The sequence below is a fragment of the Polypterus senegalus genome, chromosome 12, assembly GCF_016835505.1.
Source record: "Polypterus senegalus isolate Bchr_013 chromosome 12, ASM1683550v1, whole genome shotgun sequence".
NCBI lineage: Eukaryota > Metazoa > Chordata > Cladistia > Polypteriformes > Polypteridae > Polypterus > Polypterus senegalus.
In genome coordinates, this window is record NC_053165.1 from 46,503,396 (window position 1) to 46,528,059 (window position 24,664).

The window sequence follows — 24,664 nt, forward strand, 5'->3', positions numbered from 1 at the left end:
CTTCTCCGCTGCCAAGCGCAGGTATTTTGCTAGTATATATATATATAGATAGATAGATAGATATAGATATATAGACATATATATAGATATAGACATAGACATATATATAGATATAGACAGATATATATAGATATATATATATAGATAGATAGATATAGATAGATAGATATATAGACATATACACACTGCTCAAAAGAATTAAAGGAACACTTTTTAATCAGAGTATAGCATAAAGTCAATGAAACTTATGGGATATTAATCTGGTCAGTTAAGTAGCAGAGGGGGTTGTTAATCAGTTTCAGCTGCTGTGGTGTTAATGAAATTAACAACAGATGCACTAGAGGGGCAACAATGAGATGACCTCCAAAACAGGAATGGTTTAACAGGTGGAGGCCACTGACATTTTTCCCTCCTCATCTTTTCTGATCGTTTCTTCACTAGTTTTGCATTTGGCTATAGTCAGTGTCACTACTTGTAGCATGAGGCGATACCTGGACCCTACAGAGGTTGCACAGGTAGTCCAACTTCTCCAGGATGGCACATCAATACGTGTCATTGCCAGAAGGTTTGCTGTGTCTCCCTGCACAGTCTCAAGGGCATGGAGGAGATTCTAGGAGACAAGCAGTTAATCTAGGAGAGCTGGAGAGGGCCATAGAAGGTCCATAACCCATCAGCAGGACCAGTATCTGCTCCTTTGGCCAAGGAGGAACAGGATGAGCACTGCCAGAGCCCTACAAAATGACCTCCAGCAGGCCACTGGTGTGAATGTCTCTGACCAAACAACCAGAAAGACTTCATGAGGGTGACCCAAGGGCCCCATGTCCTCTAATGGGACCTGAGCTCACTGCCCAGCAGCATGCAGCTCGATTGGCATTCGCCATAGAATACCAGAATTGGCAGATGCACCACTGGTGCCCAGTGCTTTTTACAGATGAGAGCAGGTTCACCCTGAGCATGTGACAGAAGTGAAAGGGTCTGGAGAAGCCATGGAGAACACTATGCTGCCTGTAACATCATTCAGCATGAGCAGTTTGGTGGTGGGTTAATGATTGTCCGGGAAGGCATATCCATGGAGGGTCACACAGACCACTACAGGCTTGACAAAGGCACCTTGGCTGCCATTAGGTATCAAGATGAAATCCTTGGACCCATTGTCAGACCCTATGCTGGTATAGTGGCTCCTGGTGCACGACAATTCCTGGCCTCATGTGGTGAGAGTATGCAGGCAGTTCCTGCAGGATGAAGGAATTGATACCATTGACTGGCCACCACACTTTCCTGACCTAAATCCAATAGAACACCTCTGGGACATTATGTTTTGGTCCATCCAATGCCACCAGGTTGCACCTCAGACTGTCCAGGAGCTCAGTGATGCCCTGGTCCAGATCTGGGAGGAGATCCCCCACAACACCATCTGTTATCTCATTAGAAGCATGCACCGATGTTGTCAGGCATGTATACAAGAACACAGGGGCCATACAAAGTGCTGCGTACAATTTTGAGTTGCTGCAATTAAATTTTGGCAAAATGGACTAGCCTGCCACATAATTTTTTCACTCTGATTTTGGGCGTCTTTGAATTCAGAGCTCTGTAGGTTGATCATTTTCATTTCCATCAAACGATGTGGCATCCTTTCGTTCCTAACACATTACCCAGTCTATATCAGTATAGATATCCAGGAGGATTTCTTTTTCCCATTGAGATCTGATGTGTTTTCAAAGTGTTACTTTAATTTTTTGAGCAGTTTATATATATATATATATTATATTATATTAGATAGATAGATATAGGTTGTGAAGGGTTTGTGAATAACTGTAGTTTACATTTCATAAACATAACATAAAAAATGCAGAGGTGGAATTTCAAAGTGAAATTGTTGGCTGATTCAGACCACAATGGAGAGCAGGTCTGGAGCTTTGTTAATAGAGAAATATTAAGTCATTATAATATGCAGAAAATATACCCCCGTGGTTGTTTCTAGTATAAATATTGAATATATATACTGTACTTGATCACTCAGAGCTTAAAGAGTGAGACTTGCAGAATTCCTTCTATGAAACAATAAACTTATTATACGATACAATACATACTGGATTCTGGTTTCATGATACAGTATTCCACAATATGAAATTTTCTAAAAAAATAAAAGTAATGCATTGTAGTCTTAAAAGGAAATATTTTAAATTCCTAAATGTTTCACTTATGAAACATTCATACATTAAAGCACAGCAAAATAAACCCTAGTCTGTACATAATTTATACAAGTTTTAACATTTGACAAGTTTTAACAGCTTTTAGACTGGGAATTTGGTTACAATTTTTTCCGCCAACATGCTAGAGGACCACTGTTGACAGCAATGCAAGATCCACTGCTGTATAATTCCTCCATGCTACAATCAACCCATTTCTGAATCAGCATAGGGCGCATCGATGTATCAAGCAATCATTCTCACATTTATGACTCGAAAGGTAGAGTGACTGCATCTTGCTGTTGCAAAAAGCATGTTAGCATACGACAGCACGACCGCGGGGAGTTACTGAGGTAGTTGGGGCGAGTTGCACCTACATGTTTGGGTACGATCGTTCACAATTGCTTTATTGGCTTCCTGCGGCGTGTGACTAAGGAGCTGTGCCCACAATTTGTGAGAGTATATATACTGGCCGGCATACAAAGGGGGAGATGGATCGAGGAAAAGAAGAAAAAAGGAGGTTAAAGGACATGAAAGGTAGTCTTGGAAGGTACGATCTGGCCACCTGGAAGGAGGAGGAGACAGCACGAGCTGGAGCCACGCAAAGAAGTGTTTGGCTATGGCGCTCTAGGGGATATGGGGTGAGCAAGGCTTTTATCCCAACTTTTCACTGTTTTTATGGATTTATTTATTGGAACTATGGAGCACTGCACTTTGTTTGGACACAACTGTTTGTTTTAAAAAAAAGCACCTTGGCACTTTTTGCACTATCCCCTGGCTTCATTTGAGAATTGTCCTCATTTGTCAGCTCATCTCGGTCATAACTATCAATGGTGTTGGTTCTGCAGTTCTCCCATGTTGGAAGAAGGAGTCTGTAGCGGACCGGCAGCGTCACAGCGTATCATGAGAAAAGTTCCAATAGGACATGTTGTGTAAACTTCGGCCGCAGCCATCATTCATGAACAATGACGCCCATGTTGTGCACTGACAATATACAGACTAAATAATGGTTTTCCAAAGTGCAGTTAGTTAGTTCTAGTTTTTTAATCAGATTTTTAAATCTCATTATCAGCTAAAGAACTTTGTGTTCCCTTTGTTTCATTTTAGTCTTGTAGTCATATCATACAATACATGTTGCATAGCCAGATTTCATATCTATCTATATATATATATAATTCACTAAGGCACGACACCCATGGAAAGCACGCCGGAAGCGGCGTGGATTCACTAAGCCGCCGACAAGACAGACACCTATGGCGCACGCAGGAAGGAGCCACACCGGAGGTGAATCGCAATATGCAAGGTGTGAAACGGTTTGCAATGGGTATCCCATGGGATCCTTAGAACAATTCTTTACAAGTGAGGTTAAAACACAATGAAGTAAGCAGTCTTAAAAAACATAGTTTTCGGTTACCACGCACGACCGCATGCACCATAGCAAACTGTTTTACACGCTACATACAGCAATTCGTATCCGCGACAAACATGCGTCTTATTAGATGCTCCTGCAGGAACACGGAAAGTCTACGTGAGTCACAGGTGCATCTGGACTGTGCAAAGACGACAACGACTCAAGTGACGAGTTGGAGGTGGGCACATGAACGATGGCAGTCCGCCAGTTTTCAGTCACGGATGATTGTGTGTTGGTTCGTTCTGTGCATTGTTACAATGTGACTTTTCTTGCCGATTTATTAAATTACCGATTTTTCAAATGTTAATTTTCTCCTTGTGCTTAAAAATCATTAAAAAACCGGCCTTATTATGCAGCGTATGGTACGCCGTGGGTTGGCTAGTTATTTATATATAGTATTATGCACACACTCTGTTTGGGTTGTCACAATACCAAACTTTCCAACTCTGTTACAATATTTTCTAATATATTGATATTAAATACTATTTTTGGTATTAGCAGATAGGGAGTGGGGAAGGCAAACAGGTAGGATATATAACCTGAAAATGGATAGTCCAGGAGCAAAACAAGAGAAAGCAGATGAGTGTTCACTTTCCTGACAGGAATGATGCCAAGCACAAAGAGAAGAGAAACCATCACAACTCAATTGACTTGCACTAAATTAGGTGGGCACAGAATTCCACAGGACATTGATATCTTCCAAACACCCCATTCTGATTGGTCTTTTGATATTAGTGTATGCGCTTAGAAACTGACGATTTTGTGAAGGGCCATATTTTCAAGTGTTTGATGGCTAGAGTTCAACTGCATCTTTGAAGGAAATGCTCACTAGTCAGTCATAAGCACTTCATCCTGCTACTATTTAGCCATTGACAAACATCTGTAATAAGTGAATAACTGAAAAAGCAGAAGGCTTTAACATAGCTAGGACCAGTTTCTACTTTATCTTGCAATTTACTATTGTAAAATCAGTATTTGTACTTCTGTCTCCCTTTTTCTCCCAGATCTGATTCTCTCATTTTTTTTCTCAGCTTGATGGTTACAAATTACCACCATAAAATATATACAGAAAAACATAAGGTATATCTCAAGACACGTGGGGGTGGGGTGGGGGTTAATGGAGACATTCATGTTTATTGTCAACTATGAAGTTTGATTCAGTTCATATTTTTTCTAAAAAGTAAAAAAGTGCATCAGGCAACTTTCAAAGCTTTTGAAATTATGAATTTCATATAACTAACATATTTCATGTAAAACTCAAGAGCCACATATAATATACAGAGTATATACAAATTGCAGCTTTTTGTGGTTTAATAATCGGTCATGCCCACACTGTATCTCAGTTTCTAATATAATTTGAATAATGGTGCGGACTTAAGTTATAACACTGCAACCCCATCTTAGAGATATCCATTTTCATACTTCTTCTCTCCCCCCACACAAATAAGTAACAATATCTCAGTTGTTACTATTTAATTTTAGAGTAAACTTTTTTATTTCTAATTGTCCAGGTCACAAGTGTGACATGAAATGCTAACATAATCTAGTCTTCCTTGGATGCTTACTGACATGCTTGTTTAGTCAACAAAATATCAATCACTTCTTAAAGCCTTTTGTGGTTTATTTGTTTTTTTGCTCCATGTTCAAACTTACCAAACCTCTAAAAAACATAATTTAATCTACTTTATAGTTTGGCCTCCTATATCATGTTTCACTTAAAAAAAAAGGCATGGTTGAGGTTTTTTTTTTGCAGTTGTGTTGTCATACATACAAAACTCCCCCCTTTATTCCATGAGAAAATGAAAACTGACAATTCGATTTGTTGAGATTTCCCAACAGTAATTATGTTTTAAAGCCAATTCTAACTTGGCCTTGAATTACTTCAGGAAAATGAGGTTGTTGTCATAAACCTAATTCACTTGAAATGCGGTAGTGGCAACAGAACAAGAAAAATAAGATTGGATGCTTCACTTTTCCCATTTAAAGAATGCAGAGATAAAGTTGCAGTATTAATACTGAAAATCTATATTCCTATACCTTTATTAATTAACTTTATAACTTACAAACTTAACTAAATTTTAATTCTTGGGTGTGTTTCTCTTTAAGTAAACTTTAAAGATAGAAAACATGGACAAAAAAATGTAAACTACCTGCTGGCTTAAAAAAAAAAAACAAAACAAAACAAAATGAAAAGCCCCAAGCAATATGCCATATACTAAAGACATTTTATAAACAAAACAAGTTGGCATATTATATATTGTAAGTTTAAAATATTTCTGCACTTTGTTAATTTCTTTTACTGACAATACAGGTTAGACTGTCTATTTTACAATACCAAAATGGAGAAATTGTTCACTTACAAATATGATACAATAATGACCTTTAACTTTGTGACAGAACAGTCTGAACGCTTAGAAAATAGTTTAATCTTCTTCTTCTTTCATCTGCTCCCGTTAGGGGTCGCCACGGCGGATCATCATCTTCCATATCTTACTGTTGCAAGTTTTCCCAATTTGGTGAAATGTGCTTCTTATGTTTTCCACCAAATGGATTTACATCACTGTCCAACTTGGGTATCATCAAGTAGCTCTTGATCTCTTTTTCAATGGTAGTGTGCAGAGACTTGCCTTCTCTGAATTCCTGTGTTTTTCTGAAATGGCTGCCAAAAGGCTTTTTGTTTTTCTTTTCACCTAACCATGGTTGGTTCAGATGTATACATTGGTTTGAATAGAACAGTTGGGATTTATGGGCAGGCACAGCATCTCCATTGCACGTCACTGCAGCTTTAACATTGTTGTCATCATTTTACATACTTTATACACAAATCGGGATGGGATGGAGTGGAGTGAGAAGGTGGGGATCTGTGCAAGTGTTTAAAATAATGAAAGAAAAAAGTGCTTTGGAATCAAGAGCCCCCACCCAAGATGGCTTAATAAAACATGTCCGATAAGCATATGCTTCTTACGGAAATAAAAGTAAACAGTTTGAACAAATTACATAATTCACCTGATATATATATTTTTTTTGTTTGTCTGACACCTACAAGGCTCTGTACTTCTTATGCGCTGACCGTCCATGCCTATGTGCTAGCTTTGCGCATATACAGTAGTCTATCCTGTTAGGCTACATAAGACTGTGGACGTGTGGACTCTCAAGGTGAGTTATTGATTGTTTTTTGCAGAGTGACATACTCAATAATTTCAACTTGCACATGGTTAAATCAATTAAGATATTATCATAGACGATACATATCAAACACTCCTACATCAGTAATGCTTTCCAAGATTCAATGTAGGTGAATGGAATGAGATTGCATGACACACTGAAGAGACAACGTTTTTAAGGCTCCATGCAAAAGGACGGAACGAGACTGGACTACTGAAGTTTCCTGAAATGTCACTGAAAACTTAAAACAATCTCTGACCAATTTAAATAAATATCTCTCAGTAAACAGTGAGAGCAAGTAGTTTCATTTTCAGTAGAATGTGCTGGAATGCCATAACATGATGAAATAAATTTGTGTGCCCTTTAATTGTATAAAATTAAATTCTGCATCATATTATTATAATACTAGCCACATTACCTGTCAAAGACATATCAAATAATTTAAAATTTATTTTATTGTCTGTTGCCCTAACTGTACCTTCAATGCCTTTCCTTGGTATTCTCGTGTGTCTGAACCTCTCTTGACAGATGCTCCCTCTGTCGAGCTTGTTCTCGTAAAGGCTGCTTCTCAGATTCTGTCATTTCGAGATGCCATGTTCGTTTCCGGTCTGCTTTTATACTTCCCGTCTTTGATGGCGACACTCAGTGTGCCTCCTTATGCCTTTGTTCTTCCTTGTGTGTCTCACACTTGTGGACACACTTAAAGATCTTAGTGCTATATTATATACATAGAGACAAACAGGGAGGGAAGGGAAGGAGAGTGGGGGAGAGAGAGAGAGAGAGAGAAAAACAGATATTTATCTTTCATTGCTATTTAACTGTTTACTGGTGCTAATCCACTCAACCTATGACTGAGTGATTTTAAACTTTCAAATAAATGGGTCAACAACAACAAAGTACATCTTGAATCAGGACTAACCAGAAACATAGAATCTACTCTGTTAATTTCCATAATCTTGGACTATTCTGAAGAAAAAAGCATTCTAGCAAAATTAAAGACACATAGAGTAAAAATTGTCCAGCCGGGGTTAGAAAACTTTCAAAAACACTGTTTCAATTTGTTTTATATGGCAAGCATTGTCAAAAATATTTTCATACCCAATTCCTGCAAACATGAATTCAGACTGCCAACAAGTAATACTGTAGTTACAATGTGTATTATGCACTCAAAATTACATGACTTCAACTTGGACAGCATGTCTCACTTGAGGCTGGGCAGTATTGATTTTAATATTCTGATTATTTTAGCCCAAAAACGATATTAGATATTTCTCGATATGTTCTTTAAACACCTTGAAGATCAATACCATGTAGGTTATGCACGTGCACATTTTCTACAGAGTCCAAAACCTGACATATTTTCTCACAATAATAATATGAAATACAAGTCCAATTCTGTTAGAACAAGGTGCTCGGGACTGAAAGAATAATTTGTTGTTAACAGTTATTTAATCATAATGGAATCAGAACATAAGATCTTTCAGTACAAATAGTTGACAACGTTGACTGCAGAATGCCAACGTCTATTTTGTTCTTGCTAAAAAAAGAGGGCACCCCCCCGGGTCGGTTGGGAGTTTCCCTTGGTGTCCAGAGCACATGCTACTTGAATTATGTAAATGCCGCCAGTCAGCGTCCGTAACGTGTCCTTAACTGTTATAAATGCCCCTTACATGAAATCGACTAATGGATTGACTGTGATTCTCTGGCTGCCATCTATTATTTTGTGAGTCTTTTTTTTTTTTTAAATACCTGGAAAAGTTTTACTTAAAAAGATTGAGGAAATGAAGGTCACATCCATAAGTAAGAATTGTTTCATGTATAAATTTGTAAGCACAAAATTAAATAACACATTAAAATATATATATATAAAAAAATATAGCATACAGATGTTCATAGGGAAAAATCTCAGCAAATTTATTAAATATATTGAATATGGGTTGAGAAGCATTAATATGAGGGAAGCTCAACAGTCAGCTCTTTTGCTAAAGGGCAAGTCAAAAATGAACCCTCAATCTCATTAATGTGCTCAACGAAGTCAAATTATACCTCGAAAAAAAAATAGTAATAAATGAGAAGAGTCTAGCTGCGGCAAACGTCTCAGCTCCAAATGCACAGCGGAAATAAAATTTGACTGACATTTAACCCACTACTAGATATGCCCACAATGCCTCCGGTCTGCAGAAACCCTTCTCAAGCTCCACTCTGCTGCAAGAGTATGACAACTATAAGTAAACCATGTGACATAAATGTGCAATCTAAATGGCTGTTTAATGGAGCTCCTGAATTTTGATTTTTGGGCCAAGTACAGAAGAAATACACGTTTTGCTGCTTTTTTTATTATTAAATCAAAAATTACTTCACTGTAATGAATTTTGCAGATAAAATGGACTTTACTGTAATGAGTTTTTAAACATTTTATTTTTTTTTTTAAACATTAGGGGGCTTCACCCTGCTCGCCAACTCCTAGATTTAGGCGTGCAGGCACCTGCTATCTCGTAGCTGAGTCACTCGAAGGGCATCAGAGCATTCCTCCATTAGAGAAAGCGATTGTATTTAAAAAGATGATATATAGAAGAATATGCATGGCGTAGGACGAAGATGGTATTATAGAGAGAAAATCAGTTACTTGAGTATTTGCTGCAACTGCATTTTAAAAACCAACAAATAATAAAATGTAGTAAAAAGTAAAGAAGTATAATGTAATAAAAAGTAAATAAAAAATTAAATTACATCAGCACTTCTTCAAAAACAATATTGTAATGTCCCTTTCCAGACAGGAGAAATAAACCACAGAGGCAAGTGGTTGTAGCAGTCCAAAACAAAGAGTTTATTGCTTTTTTGTCTTTCGTTTTGGACAATGCAAACTAAAAGGAGAGAAAAAAATGGATGAAGAACAACAACAACCTCTCAAAATCGTTAATTTTCCACCTTTGTATATATATAAAAAATACATAAATAAATAAAATAAACAGAACTTCCTTAACAATTTCCACATCCCAGTGGCTACATTATTTAAGAGTGGCAGATGTGGCTCCTCTGCCGGTCTGTCTCCACAGCACTCTGAGGAACCCCAGTTGCATGGCTTTTTACGACACACTGCCTTGGTGAGAATTTCTTTTCCAGACTGTTACACTATTAGAAATTGCTTAATCCTCTAACTTACATTCTATAAACAATGCTGTTTTGCATTTGTTTGTGTATTGTTCGGGATATTTTTCTCTTTTATATGTTTATTAGACGATTCTCTTTGTTCTTGAGTTTGAGTAACAGTCTCCCCAAATATTTTTGTTTATACAAGAATATCCTTTACTTATATTTGAGTTTCTATTGTATGTACTGTACCTGTGTCTAACAGCCACACTCTCTCTCTCTCTCTCTCTGACTGTTTAATATAAGAAAAGACACAGCTATTGATTCTTGCATGTATGAACTTGTATTAAACATATATCATTTTATGATTTACATCGTTAGAAATGGTTGCAATATTACGTATATGTATATTACCTGCTTTTTCTTGTCTGCAACAGTCTCTATGTATGCTTGTATTTTATAAATATTGCCAGTAAAGTTAAGTATGATGGGGCGGTTACCAGTTTTTATAATTAATCGGCAGGAAATTCAACAGTTATTACACTGCTCCATATTTTAATAAATGTAACGGTTGTTGACTACTGTGTTTTTATACAACGTGTTATGCGTAAAATCACTATCAGGCATTCATTATAAAGCATGCAATCATGCATGCAAATTAGGCATCTAGCGTTCTATGACCAAAGACAGTGACAGTGATTCCCGAGCTCTTTCTCCTATCAAAGAGGATTAGGTCTGAAGTATGGTCCCAATTTGTTTTTTTGAAAAGTTTTGAGAAGAAAATTAATTGTAGAAGCCTCCCAAATCTGCAGAACATTCACAAAGAAATTTGCAGCAAAAAGGGGAAATGCATCACAATTACTGAGTCATGTTCAAGACTATCACAAACTGCTATACAGCCATTAAAAACAAGGCAATCTTTAAACCAATGCTGTTTAACTTGCTAATCACTTATTAGTACACATGCCTTAATGTTATATTTTGCAGAAAGTATTGGACTATACATACATTGTTCTGATGCTTATGTTACCCATGTCCCTGCACTGTTTATTGAACAGGTTGATCCATCCAGTATATATCGTTCTTTCAAACTACTACGAGTCTTAAAACAGGTTACATTTACATCCAGCCTTATGAATCCACCAAAGGTTAAATGTCAATTAAAAACATTCACATAAACACATAGATTTAAATACATTGATTTGACTGCTCAAAATGGTGAACATTTTAAGTATTATTCAGTGCTTAAAATTTATTGTGATATTGTTATATTACAATTTTTATTTATATTACACAGATGTAGCAAATCCCGCAAATTTGGATTTTTTAACACGTGAATTTCAAGGACATATTAATTAGGCAATTTCTAATGCCTTTTTTTTTTTTAATTGCTAGTTTAAAGTAATACTTAAGTAACAAGGCACAATTACACACACATTACGTTTTCTTAAGCCTAAATGCATAGGGTATTAGGGCTGTTCGATATAACGATATATATCGGATGACAATATGAAAACGTCTATCGCTGCACATTACGCTATCGTTTGTTTCGTGGTGTCGCAAAATAAACTGTTTACGGCAATATTTTTTTCATTGTTTTGATGGCCACCACGTGGATGCAGACACACTAGCATGGCTGATGAAGACGAGGCAACACCAGGTAGCTCCACACAGAAGGACCTTGTTCCTAAACGAGGGGCTACCTCTGTAGTATGGAGATGGTTTGGATTTGAAAAGTCTGACACGGACCAGAAAACGGTACTGTGCAAATTATGCTGCAAACCGATCGCTACCACAGACTCCAACACGACAAACCTCTTCTACACCTCCGCAAAAAGCACGTGAGCGAGCATGCAGAGAGTTTACAACTGAGAGGCAGGCCACGTAGGATATTACAGTTGTAAAGGTACTATTTAAACGAGCATGTTAAAAGCTTGGAAGATTAATTGCTACCAAAACAATTTGCTTAAGGCATAATTTTCCCTGCAGCGCTTGCTGTCAGCGTTAATCTTGTTAAAATTACGAATTACGCCACAACTGCATTAACACGGCAAATCTCCGTTAACAAGTTACCGCGGATCGCCCCGTGCTTGGGGCTGGACGGCATCAACACGTTAGCGCCGTCCAGCTGTAACTCATTAACGGAGATTTGCCACACTACGATGTGCAAATTAACATTTTACTAGAATGTAGCCTAAAAAATATTATATTTAATATTATATATTTAATATATTTTTGTCATAAGCCTTATTGCTGCTACAGTTTGAAGTACAATGTTTACATTTGGTTTTGACAGTTAATGTTAGACTTGTATTTATTTTGTTTAAAGGGTTTATTGGCCTTATATAGTTTAGTTGTTAGTGCTTTGATCCTTTTATATTTAATTTATGTTGTGAGAGTTATTGCTGCTACAGTTCACATTTTGTTTATGTCAGGCATTTTATATAGCAGTATTGGGCCTTTAGTAATTTGTTTTTGAAAAGTGTTTTATATTTGATACATTAACATTTTATGTTTACATTCTAAGTCAAACATTTGCTCAAATGTTCTAAATAAAAGAACAGAAACAATTACAAGTTGAGTACTTCTCATTTTTGATTTTTTTTAATTTAAATGAAAAAAAGGAGTGGTGATTATATAAACTATTCACTGAATACAAAGAAAATGTACTATATCGTGATATGAAATGAAATATCGGGATATAAGATTTTGGTCATATCGCACAGCCCTATAGGGTATCACTATGTGTTGTAGCTGCGTTCAATCATTCAGCTACAGCCTTGGCAATGACTTTTCAGTGGAGCTGTGCAAGTGCACAGTAGGAATTAAACACGTGAGTCATGTGGTGCCCTTTGTCGAAAACGGTCTTTAGTAAATATTTCACTAAACTTTCTTAATGAGAAGGATAAAATAAGGCTTAGGTATGTTCTTATGCTAAAACTAATACAAATATTGAGGAAATTGAATTGGATTGTTTAGTAAATTTGTATTCAGTTTTGTTCCTTTTTATTTGACGAACTGATTGTTGCAAGAAAATAAAATTATTAATGTCTGTGGCAAACCAAGAGCCTTTAAAACTGAAACTGAAAGGTGAAATCAGTGACACAGACAATTACAGTATATGAACAATGTTCAAGAAAATCGGCTTGCATGGTTAGGGCTGACAACCTCAATAACTCTAAAGGAAGAAAAATTAGGACTTTATAGAATGCCTTTCATCAGTCTTTTAAAAATGCCCTTTAGTTTTGGCAAATTTTCATGCTAATTTCAAAGAAAAATACGTTCATTGGCAAGCTAGTCAAGTCCCAATCATTCTTAAACACACTCCAATTCAGAGGAGCATGGATAAACAATAGTGTTGAAAGAACTATCTGAACAAACGCCGCTGAAATTAAACATTGTGCTAAATGTAATTATGTAAGTTTAATTAATAGCTGCACTGACAGAAGTTTTGCTTGTTTTGCAATTCTCATACATTTAAGTTATCGTTCATTGCCATCCATTCAACCGGAAGAGGATCGAGTGATGAGGCAGAAGGGCAATGCATCAGAATTACCTCACCTTGCAAGGTTGCCAGCAAGATATGTGTATTCCTGCAACCATTGTTCCATCAAAGAGACTGTTCAGTGGCAGTGGGCACAACCGAAGAAAATAAATATGCTGGCAATTTACAAAAAGGAACATGAAAATATACATATGAGATTTGGCCAGAAGCACTTTATTTATTTATTTACTTCGCAGCGGAGAAGTAGTGTGTTAAAGAAGTTATGAAAAAAAAAGGAAACATTTTTAAAATAACATTACCTGATTGTCAATGTAATTGTTTTGTGACTGTTATGAGTGCTGCTGTCATCAAGGATTTGATTATCATTATTTCTTTCAATCAGGTTCGTATTTGGAGGACGTGTTGTGTTCAAGTTACATTCCGCGTTTGTCAACCATTGTAAAGATAACAGGTTTCATTCATCGAAGTGTTCACTACCCAAATCGCTACTCGTGAATGTAAGATGTTTAACAGGCATTCCTGGTATTAACTTGTCTAGCTGCCACTAAATATTCGCAGGCAAATTCACAAGTGTCTATGAACTTGTGGAATCTCTTGCGAGTATTTAGCGACAGTGTCTTTTAACGGTTGTCACATATTTTTTTATTGTGTGCGTTTAACTGTTTCTGCCGCGTGCTTCCTTTTACAGATTATGTCCCAGTAATTAATTGTTTGTGGGATATCGCTTTAAGAAGAATTGGGGGCCAAACTACACCTGTGGGTCCTTGCTAAACGCACCATGGTGTGACGTAAGGGGAACTGACTGTAAAAAGGCAAGGTGGAGCGTATTTTGAAGGAAAAGGGAGAAGAGAGCGAAGGAGCAGAAAAGTGAGAAGGAAAACTGTTTAAATAAAGAGCTGGGAAGGTGAATGGAAAGAAGCAGCCTGGGGTAAAGCAAAAAGACTTCGTAATAAAGACGGTTCGGTGCAGGTAGAAGGGGTCCCTGCTAACCTAAAAGGGATATTCGGACCTCACGGCTTTACTTGTCTGTTGTGGAGCAGGCGTCGACCATGGATGGACGCTAATGCCAACTCACCCAGGTGAGACGTACTTCATTCTTCAATAAAGGAACGGTCGCCGAGCCGGTGTGTTCGCTTCTTAACATATAAATTAAATAAACGTGTCTGCGGCACACATCAGGATTGTTCGCTGGATTCACTGCAGACTTCCCAAGCTTTGTGATTATAAACTTTTAAAACAAAGTTCAGATAAAGGACTGGGGAACGTGTGGGGATTGTGTGTGTCTGGGTGTCTAATTTATATGTGTATACAGTTGTAATATAGGTTAAGTACATGTGAATATATTTGTGCCGTTTATAAATAAGATATACTTTCAGTTTCTTTACCTTGCTTTCTTTCTTTCCTGCTTTCTTGCATTCTTTCATTTTCTTTCTTTTTTCGCCGTTTTCTGGGTAATATATTATAAAGAGTTTAAGGGTGTGGCAGATTATTTAGGAGTTGTATAGTTATTATAGATTAGTTAAGGATTGTTTAAAGGGTGTTTATTGTTTTTTTTTTATTTATACTATATATAATTTTTTTTTTGATTGTTTAAAGAATTGTTGGGGTGATTATTTCCTTTTCTCCTATAAATTCACAAAATCCAACTACAGCTGAGGATATCAAATTGGGGCTAAGGTTATGTTGGTTTCTGTTCCTAATAGAATTAATTTTCCTAAGAGTAGGAGATTTTTGTGTGTGGTGGGCTCCTCATTCAACTTAAGAGGAACTCGCTACAGTCTCTATTAAGTTGTGGAATTGCCCGCGAGTATTTAGCAGCAGCGTGTCTATTAAACTTGTGGATTTTTCTGCGAGTATTTAGCAACAGGGTCACGAAGTTGTTTCCATCTAGCTGCATCAGAAAATGTACCACGACGTCCGACACGCCTCCTTTTTACTGTTTTCTCACAGCTTGGATTGCTGCTGAAGGATGGCCTTATTTAAACAGGCAGCCAACTATGTGGGAGGCGTGGTGATGGGGGACGCAACTCTGCCTCACACGACGGCCGAGCTGCAGACTATGGCCGTATATATGTACGTAAGTAGGTTCCAGTTATGACCGTTACACGTAGAATTTCGAAATGAAACCTGCTTAACTTTTGTATGTAACCTGTGAGGAATGAGCCTGCCAAATTTCAGCCTTCTACCTACACGGGAAGTTGGAGAATTAGTGATGAGTGAGTCAGTGAGCCAGTCAGGGCTTTGCCTTTTATTAGTATAGACTAGCAAAATACCCGCGCTTTGCAGCGAAGTACAGTAATCCATCCTCAATCACAGGGGTTGCGTTCCAGACCCCCCCGCGATAGGTGAAAATCCGTGAAGTAGAAGCCATATGTTTGTATGGTTATTTTTATATATTTTAAGCCCTTATAAACTCTCCCACACTGTTTATAAATATTCCCCGCAGAGTTATACAGCATAATCCCTTTGTATTCTCTTAGATATTAGGCAAGATTCATTGAAATTACGTATATAAACACACTGTTTATATACAGTAAAACCTAAATATTATTTTAAAGATATCGAGTGTCTCCGATATCACATATGTTACAGCCATTACGATAGACAGGCAACCAGCAATAAATACGTACAATGCAAGAAAAATAGCATACAGTAAATGTGTGTAAAGTGACACTAAACGTACATACATGTACTAAGTACTGTAAGTAGAAAATTAATTATGGTTACTCACCAACAATGACTTGTCCGATAACAAGGAGTTTAATTTTACTGCACAACAAAGGAGAGCGTTACAGCCCTTCTAAAGGAGCCAATTCAGGCGATTGTGTAGCACCACCGTTGTTCTTCTTCTGGCAGTCTTCAATCCAAACCCCTAAAGCAGATTCCATCCAGACTACTGCCTTATTACATCCACTTAAAACTCATTTTGCACCCTGGTTAAAAGGACACTGCGGCCGTAGATCTTATATTCCTTTCCTACTTTTTAAATAAAAAGAATCGTAGCCTCATTGATGATGTAAAGGCGTCCTACAGCGGTGTAGTTTTTCCCTTCCTTCAACAAATGTAAAACGTTTACCTTTTTGGCAATCGTTAACATTTTCAGTGGCCGCTTGGGCACGGCCCCTGAAGCAGTAGCATGAGCAGATTGTTTTGGAGCCATAATGAAGGGCTTGACTATGCACAAAGATAAACACAAAAGAGCACAAAAATTAACTCTTTACAATAACCCTGACCATCTCATCTTCGTTGTCAACCGTTGTAAAGATAACAGGTTTCATTCATCAAAGTGATCACTACCCAAATCGATACTCATGAATCTAAGATGTTTAACAGGAATTCCCAGTATTAAGTTGTGGATTTGCCTGCGAATATTTAGCGGCAGCGTGTCTATGGACGTAATTTAAACTTAAGCTTTACACTTGCTTTCCTATTGATATGTCTACAAAGGCTTATTCAGCTTCAGAGGGTTGCTCCTTGCGCACTGCATTAATAAACAGCTTGTCTTCCTCTTTATCTGAGACATCACACACTGCATGCACGGGTTTACCTTTCCCAGTTCCTGTAAACTTTAGCGAAGTGGTGCAATTTACCGCATTTTTTACACTGTCTTCCTTTAGCTGGACATTGACTTTTTCCACCATGTGGTTTGTTTCCGCAGTAGGTGAACTTATGAATATGCGTGCATGCGTCAGTTGGCCCATATTCTATTGCTACCGTCCAAGTTGTGTAATGCATTTTTTGTTCAGCGCTCTTTGGAGCTCTTGCTTGTTCTCTGCGTACTGCGTTCACAGTCAGTTCACGTGAGCCGCTCGGAGTACATGCTTCTAAGGTTCTCAGCTGTGCTTGTGCTATCTCGTGTGATCTTGCAATGTCCACGGCTTTATTTAATGTTAGCTAAGACCCGGCACTTAAAAATTTCTCTCACACTTTCCCTGAGTTTGTGCCAAACACTAGTCTATCCCTGACCATCTCATTTTTGTTTGCATAAGCACAGTCCTTCACCTGCGAATATTTAGCGGCAGCGTGTCTATTGGATTAAGTAAGTCATCGAGCTAACTGCGCTTGAACTGGCAGCATACAAACACACAGAGGTAAACGCTGACACTGTCTCAATCCCAGAGACAGTGAGGCTGCGGTGTGTCACGCTTGGGTCACAGAATTGCACAGGAACACAGGGGATTGTAGAGACAGGAACTTTATTCAAACACTTCAAACAAACAAACATGTCTCTTTCAGAAGTAAAAGAAGCTCAGTATGCAGTTAATTATTGATTAAAGAATAGACAAACATCATAGGGGAGCACAACGGGAGCGGGACCCCCAACAGGAGCAGAGAATGTCTGGGGGAGGAGAGAGAAACAAAGCAATCAGCTAAAAAGGACAGGTGCTGTTCAGGCTTTTAAGTCAGCTCCTGCGTGCTCACAAATGGCACTGGGAAACGTCTAGAGCTGGTTGTGGCAGTTTAAGGGTTAAGAGGAACAAAACAGAAAATAGCTAGCTGGATAGCTGGAGATGCATCACAGTCAATCAGCAGCAAGGAGAAATGAATAACGTTGTCGTGGTCTGGTGCCGCTAAGATACACACCGTCGAGAAGACGGCGATTTATTTATTGTTATGGTGGAGATTCCAGGGACAGACCCAACCTTGGCCCAACCCGCACGCACTCACAAAACGGAGACAAAAACCAAAGCAATCCAGTAATCAAACAGCAAATAAAGAATGTAATGAGATGAATGAAAACAACGATACCATCCCTGTTCCCCTTACAGCGATTACACATTAAATACAACAAAGCACAAACAAAACACACAGTAAATCATGAAAAACGGCAACGGATCAAATGTAATGATGGAAAACAGATAGTCCAGAGATCCGCACGTTGAATGGGAATGTAAAGATAGTCCTACTGCTAGTTCCTGAAATGGTGAAGACAGGTTCAGGAGCCCTTCTTTCTTTGCAGGATGGCCATGAATCCACTTATAGTCCTAATGTACACAGGCAGACGGCAGACAATGCAGACGCCAAAAACAAAATGATCCAGGAGAAAATGAATAAGTACAGGTAACCCAACAGAAGGCAGAGAGAGAGAGACAATAACTTAAAACACATATTACAAAATTTTTTTTTTGCTTTTGGTCACCAGCCTCCTTTGTAAAAGCCACGCCGACATCCTTTGACCCCAATAGCCCTAGCACCCTCAGCAGAAGACCAATCAGAGCCACTACAGGGCCTGCTGAGAGTCGCAGTTTCAAATTCTATTGGCTACTTTCACCATCTCAAACCGCGTTTCCTCTACAGTTGCTTCCTGTTCTCTCTACAGTACAGTATTGCCACGAAAAAAGCCATAAAAATTGCAGAGGATATTTGCAGTTTCCACTAATAATTATTAGACAGGTTCTAGGGAAAAATCCACAAATGACTGAGGCCGTGAACTCTGAACCGCAACTTTGCGGGGGTCTGCTGTACTGGAAACTGGACATAAATGCTGCTCATGCAACTTATTTGCGTTTTATGCATGTCTATTTATAGCATCTGACACATGGTTTAAAATATTTGAGACAGTTCATTTTTGTTTTTTAAAAGACAATTTGTTTCAGTATAAAATGTGGTGAAATGATCTGAATGTGTGTTTTTTTTTTTTTAAATTACCTCATTTTCAAAACAGTGGTGATACCAAAAAACTATGATAATTTTGATTACTATGATCATCATGTGCAATTTGGACAACATCAGATCACTATAATCATGATAAGAAATTGTAATATAATACCAATCCTAACATATCCCAGTCTCAAAATTAGCAATTTTTAAAAAAATCAGTGAGGCAACACTTTTGGATTAAGTGTCCAAAACAGCTGCATGTAAAATGCATGTCTTATGGTGAGAAGAATGCCTACTGCTGTTGTCTTTATAATGGTTTATATGCAATTACTAAGCTCCACAGATATTACAATTCAGTTCATTAATAATAAACTTTGCAGTACAATGAAAAGCATTTGTTGCTATTCTCCTATACCAGGCCCAGCAAATTAATTGACAAAATTAAAGGCCTGATACAGCAACATAGTATAACAAGCACACACCATTAAACGAAGAAAAGTTTGTAAAGACAAACTGTACAGTAACTTTTACTGACAACGGTGGTTTATTTATTTTACTGCTGGAAAATATGGGGTGACATAGAACACTAGTTCAGAAACTACAGTGGTCTTATGCCCCATTTAACCACACTTTAAGATATGTACATACTTACGGATAAACAGATACGCAGTTTATTTAACTCAGCCAGAGGCAGTCTCTCCAATTATACAGCATGGCATATACCCTTCACTTGTGTATGCCAATTCCTTCATGACAAGAAATATCCACGACAAAGGAGGGTCTGCTGGGATACATTTAGTGATCAGTCAAGTAGCACAGAAGTCTAGCCCTAGTGAAGGCCACGGTGACAAAATGAAAGATTTGGATGCACCAAGCCAGTCAAGCCTCTGCAACAGTTTGTATGCAATCTAGGGAAATATCTAAGTATGCTTCAGCCCTGCCAAGCGATATAATCTCTCCAGGCTGTCCCTGGTTTTCCCCAAGTGTTCCACACCAAGGGGGAATCCTTGCTTCATGCACAAACAACTCACATGCCTAAAGATATAACAGCTTCATTGCCATATAATTAAAATACTATTGACTTCACTTTAGAAATACATTTTGCCTTTGATTATCACGTTTGAAAAATTCAATAAAAATTATCCTATAGTTAAATATATTCCCTGATACAGTTTCATGAGTAATGAAGATGGCATCTACCATCCTTATAGCCTTGCATACGTTCTTTTTTCCAGGTGGGTCATAAACATTAAGCCTAAACCATTCACAAAAACCCAACATAAAATGAAGACAAACCCACATATAAAATGCTAACGTGTATGCCTTGATCATGCTGAGAGTTGGGATTTGACCTTTTTTTTCTCTTCTCTATCGACAAGGACAATAACAAATGTTGAGTGATAAATCAATAAGTAATTTACACTGAGTGCCCACCATCAATTAGCAATTGATGACAGGGCATGCAATTAAATACCATGCTTTTTTGACAAAAGGTAAAGTTATGAAACAGTTGACCGTTTTACAGTTTTTTGTCTTGTTTTTACTTAAAGTTACAAAAGGTAAGATGCTGAATTCTGGATGGGCATGTTGTCTTAAAACAATTCTGCTCCAAAACATATAAAAGCAAATACTACCAAAGTTGAGGAACAGAATTTGGGAAACAACTAAAGAAATAATAGTATCAACATGTTGATGAAACTCAAGCAAATTATGATCATGTATGGATTAATGTTGACACAAACTAAACAAGACAGCAAGAGCAAAGACTATAATCAGTTATTTCATGGATAACACTGGCATTAAAACCGTTAAACAAGGCAAGGGCAGCAACTTCGTACAGTCCTGCGAAGTGACGATTCACCAGCTGGAACTCCTTGTCTTAACCCCGCCCAACTTATCGTATTTCTACGCTTATTACACAACAGGGAAGCCGCTTGACACTATCCTTCCGCCGGAAAAAAAAAAGAAGTTCCTACAATTGCAGCAGTCTAAGGAGTTCTAATCGCGAAAGGGAAAAAAAAACCCGGCTGCAAAGCGCTAACCGGCAAAACTGTTCCTCTGTCTACGAGCAACATGCTGTATGAAGTAATTATCATTAAGATCTTTAGCACAAATTGAATTAAATCAGTGTTCCATTAGCAATCTCTTCTGAATTCTTTCAGTAACACAGAAGGCTAGCAATCTAAAAAGTTCTCAAAACTCAACGCAGGCGTATTCTGGTCACTCAAACACAGTTAAAAAAGTTAAATATAAAAAAAATTGTTACGACAAAGTTTTTTTTTTTGTTTGTTTTTAATCAAGCACTGCAAACAGTAAAGAAACTAAAGGGACCACGAACACGTCAAACTGAAGATGCACTGCTTTAGAAACGAGTCGGAATTAAAACCCGAAATAAAAGCTGTCATAAGTAAAATGGTATGAGACTATGGCAGGGTGTGATTTCATACGGTCATTCACAACTGAAAGATAAAAATCAAAAGCACACACTTAAACCCGATCGCTAAAGCTGCACGCAACAAAGGAACAGACGTGATTACCTGTCAATATGATCCATTTCACTTAATAGCGCCACGCAATGCGTAAAATGTTCTGTTAAACAAGAAAGTCCTAAAGTCGTCAAAATAAAAAATGACAAATCTTTGTTATTCTCCACACGTTCGGACTGTCAAGCATATGTTTATCATCCATACAGTAACTCTTACATGCACGCGACACACCAATTCGAGGTCACTGAAAAAGAACGCACAGAAAGTTCCACTTTGAAAAACACAACAAAACAATACTTCGCACCCAAACACGTGCGTCTTAAAAAATTTAAATCACACACGAACACGTGCATCTTATAAAACAGAAATACTGTCATTAAAGAGTTAACAAAAAAATTCAATATACGCAGACACCGGACTATTTTAAAACAGTCAGTTTCTCGTGAAGAGGAACTGTATACACAGTCGATGCAAGATAATGCATACTCTTTCACGGGGTGCATTTAATCAGAATAAAATCTGCAGAAACCCTTCCCTATTTTAAATACAGTCTCTTCTACTCTCCCAGATTTTCTTGACCCGCCGTGCACATCTTTCAAAAACTTAGCATGCAATTAATAATAAATAACAGCGTTAAGAAAGAGATGAAATGCAGATTGGCACGGATCGATACATTACCTTTAATCCGGGTAAGGGAAAGGGGGGTGAGCCAAATGCACAACAGTCTGGATAGTAAACCAAAACAGGCGTACTGTCAAGTTGGATGGGCTTTTCAAAACAATTACAAAAAAAGGACGCGGGATTTGGTGATAGAAGGAAAGGCAGAAAAAAAGACTCCAGATCCTCCTATCTTCCCCTCGACTGTCTTTTGTTAACACAAAGTCAGTGTCTCTAGCGGTTGCTATTTCCGAGCAGTCGAGAGAGAAGGCAACCAAATTAAAATGGCTGCCACCACACAGCAAGAGGAGTTTCCTTTAGAATTACAGATAGAGAAGGGAGGCGGGGCATGGTTAATAAAGGCGGCAAGGGTTAACTTACTATAAAAGGACATATAGTGGGCGGGCATCAACGCTGTAAGGAGCCACAGGCCACCATATGGGCGGACATTATGTCCTTTTATGGAGCAGATAGGGAGGGGATAGGCGGGACTAGAGTGACGTGAAACAGAAGAAAGACATGCGTCAGAAAATGGGCGGGGAAGATGAAAATACCGCCCACAAAGGCGGAACGAGGTGGGGTTAATAAATGTGAGTGACAGGTAGACGGAACAAGGAGGGGAGGAGGAGGAGCTTGAAACACCGGAAGAGGAAAAGGAACAGGAAGAGGAGGAGTTAAGTGTCACAAACGTGAATTTTTTTCTCTTTTGGGAATATTATTTTTTCTTATTCTTAAACATATATACTTAAATCTTACTTGCTAAATAACTCTAAAAGTGATTTCTAAGGCAAAAAAGTGTTGGGTCGTTCCATCAAGCCAATTTAAATCAAGTTGCAGCTTTATAGTTTTTAAAAAACTTGAAACTTTGCCCATTCATTTGAGTGGTTGATTGATGGCCAATAATATATATTTTTTCCCTTACCCTGATCCCAACTAGACTCCTTTAAAAATGGTGGCTATACCATTTTTAGCATTCAATAGCCTTTGCAAGGTGTCAGATATCTCCTGAACCAATAAAAATATTTAAATAATTCAGAATTTTTTTTCTCCATATAAACTGAGGATTTGTTTTTATTATCCAAACACTTTGACTTTTAAGAAATACAAGTTATGTAAACAAGGTTTTCTTGTGTTTTGTTTTAAGAAAAAAGACTGTTAATTTTTAACTTGTGATAAATATAATAAAAATGTTATTTGGTATTACTGTTTAAAACCATATTATGTATATGCTGATAACTAATATTTTATCTAATCTCAAAAACTAGGCTAAATACAATAACCACTTTTGATGAGTGAACTACTATCATATAGATTAATATTACACAAAAAAATACTGTGGTTTGTATTGTCAAATGCTACACTTGGGCCTAGATGAACAAGCACACATTAGCTATCAATGTCAGCATTAAACCCACTAGTCACTCGCTACTTTATCTAGTACAGTTTCTTTCCTATGATTTGTTCTAAACCCTGTCTGAAACTTATCAAGAACAGAAAGTTTTTTTTTCAAGTAGTCATTTAATTGCTGAAAAACTGCTTTTTCTAGAATTGTACTTGAGAAAGACAGGTTAGAAATAGGTCTAAAGTTGTCAAAGACAGAAGAGTCTAGATTACTTCTCTTAAGCAGAGGTTCCAAGTCACATTTAACACAGTCAGTAAACGCGAGCACATGCTGTGAAGACGTAATTACAAATAACCTATCACAAAAAACTGCAAGCTTTTAACAGTTACCTTACAGTGATGTCAGCTCACTCAAAATAGCCAGTGGAGAAATTATTTTACATTGTCTTTTATCATAAACCAAATCAAGCCTGAATTCATTTCAGCTCTTGACTGTTAAACGAAGCAAGCAGTTTGTGGATTATGCATACAATTGCAAGGGCAAAAGTACAGCTAAGGAAGCAACTGCTGAATGTACTCCTTGCCTATTCCAAGACTCCATACAAGCGGCTAGCAAATGAGAAGCTTGGAATTTGTGGCTGATTTGTAACAATGTGGTAAAAGTTGTTCACAAAATTCTGACTTGTCCTATATTTACATTTAGCTTTTATCGTGACATTCAAGGAATTTGACTTTCGTGATTACTCCTTTGGTTTATCTGCATGTTTTTTTATGGTGGATCACTGAAGAAGATACTTTGAGGTAACATCATAACGAAAATCATCCATCCATCTAACCATTGTCTAACCCGTTGAATCTGAACACAGGGTTAGGGGGGTCTGCTGGAGCCAATCCCAGCCAACACTGGGCGCAAGGCAGGAACCAATCCCGGGCAGGGTACCAACCCACCGCAGGACACACACACCCACACTAGGGACAATTTAGAATCACCAATCCACCTAAACTGCATGTCTTTGGACTGTGAGAGGAAACCAGAGTACCTGGGGGAAAACCACGCAGACATGGGGAGAACATGCAAACTCCACGCAGGGAGGACCCAGGAAGCGAACCCAGGTCTCCTACCTGTGAGGCAGCAGCGCTACCACTGCACCACCCTAACGAAAATCATTTATTTTTAAATGCAATGCAGTACACTTAGAGTGTAGAGCCATAAGGTTCT

At 37.8% G+C, this 24,664-nt stretch overlaps 1 protein-coding gene across 3 annotated transcripts in view; it reads right to left on the reverse strand.

Annotated features, from left to right (window-relative positions):
• Positions 1 to 22,404, reverse strand: part of ccdc71 (coiled-coil domain containing 71) — a 36,360-nt gene extending 13,956 nt beyond the window's left edge. The window contains exons 1-2 of one of the 3 annotated variants that reach the window (XM_039771069.1): positions 22,126 to 22,404; positions 7,244 to 7,480 (exon numbers count right to left, since the gene is read on the reverse strand). The gene's annotated coding sequence lies outside the window, so the exon portion shown is untranslated. Of the gene's footprint in view, positions 1 to 7,243; positions 7,481 to 21,498; positions 21,545 to 22,125 lie in introns of those variants that run through there. The other 2 variants (XM_039771070.1, XM_039771071.1) reach the window with 2 other exon arrangements.
• Between the last annotated feature and the right edge of the window lie 2,260 nt (positions 22,405 to 24,664).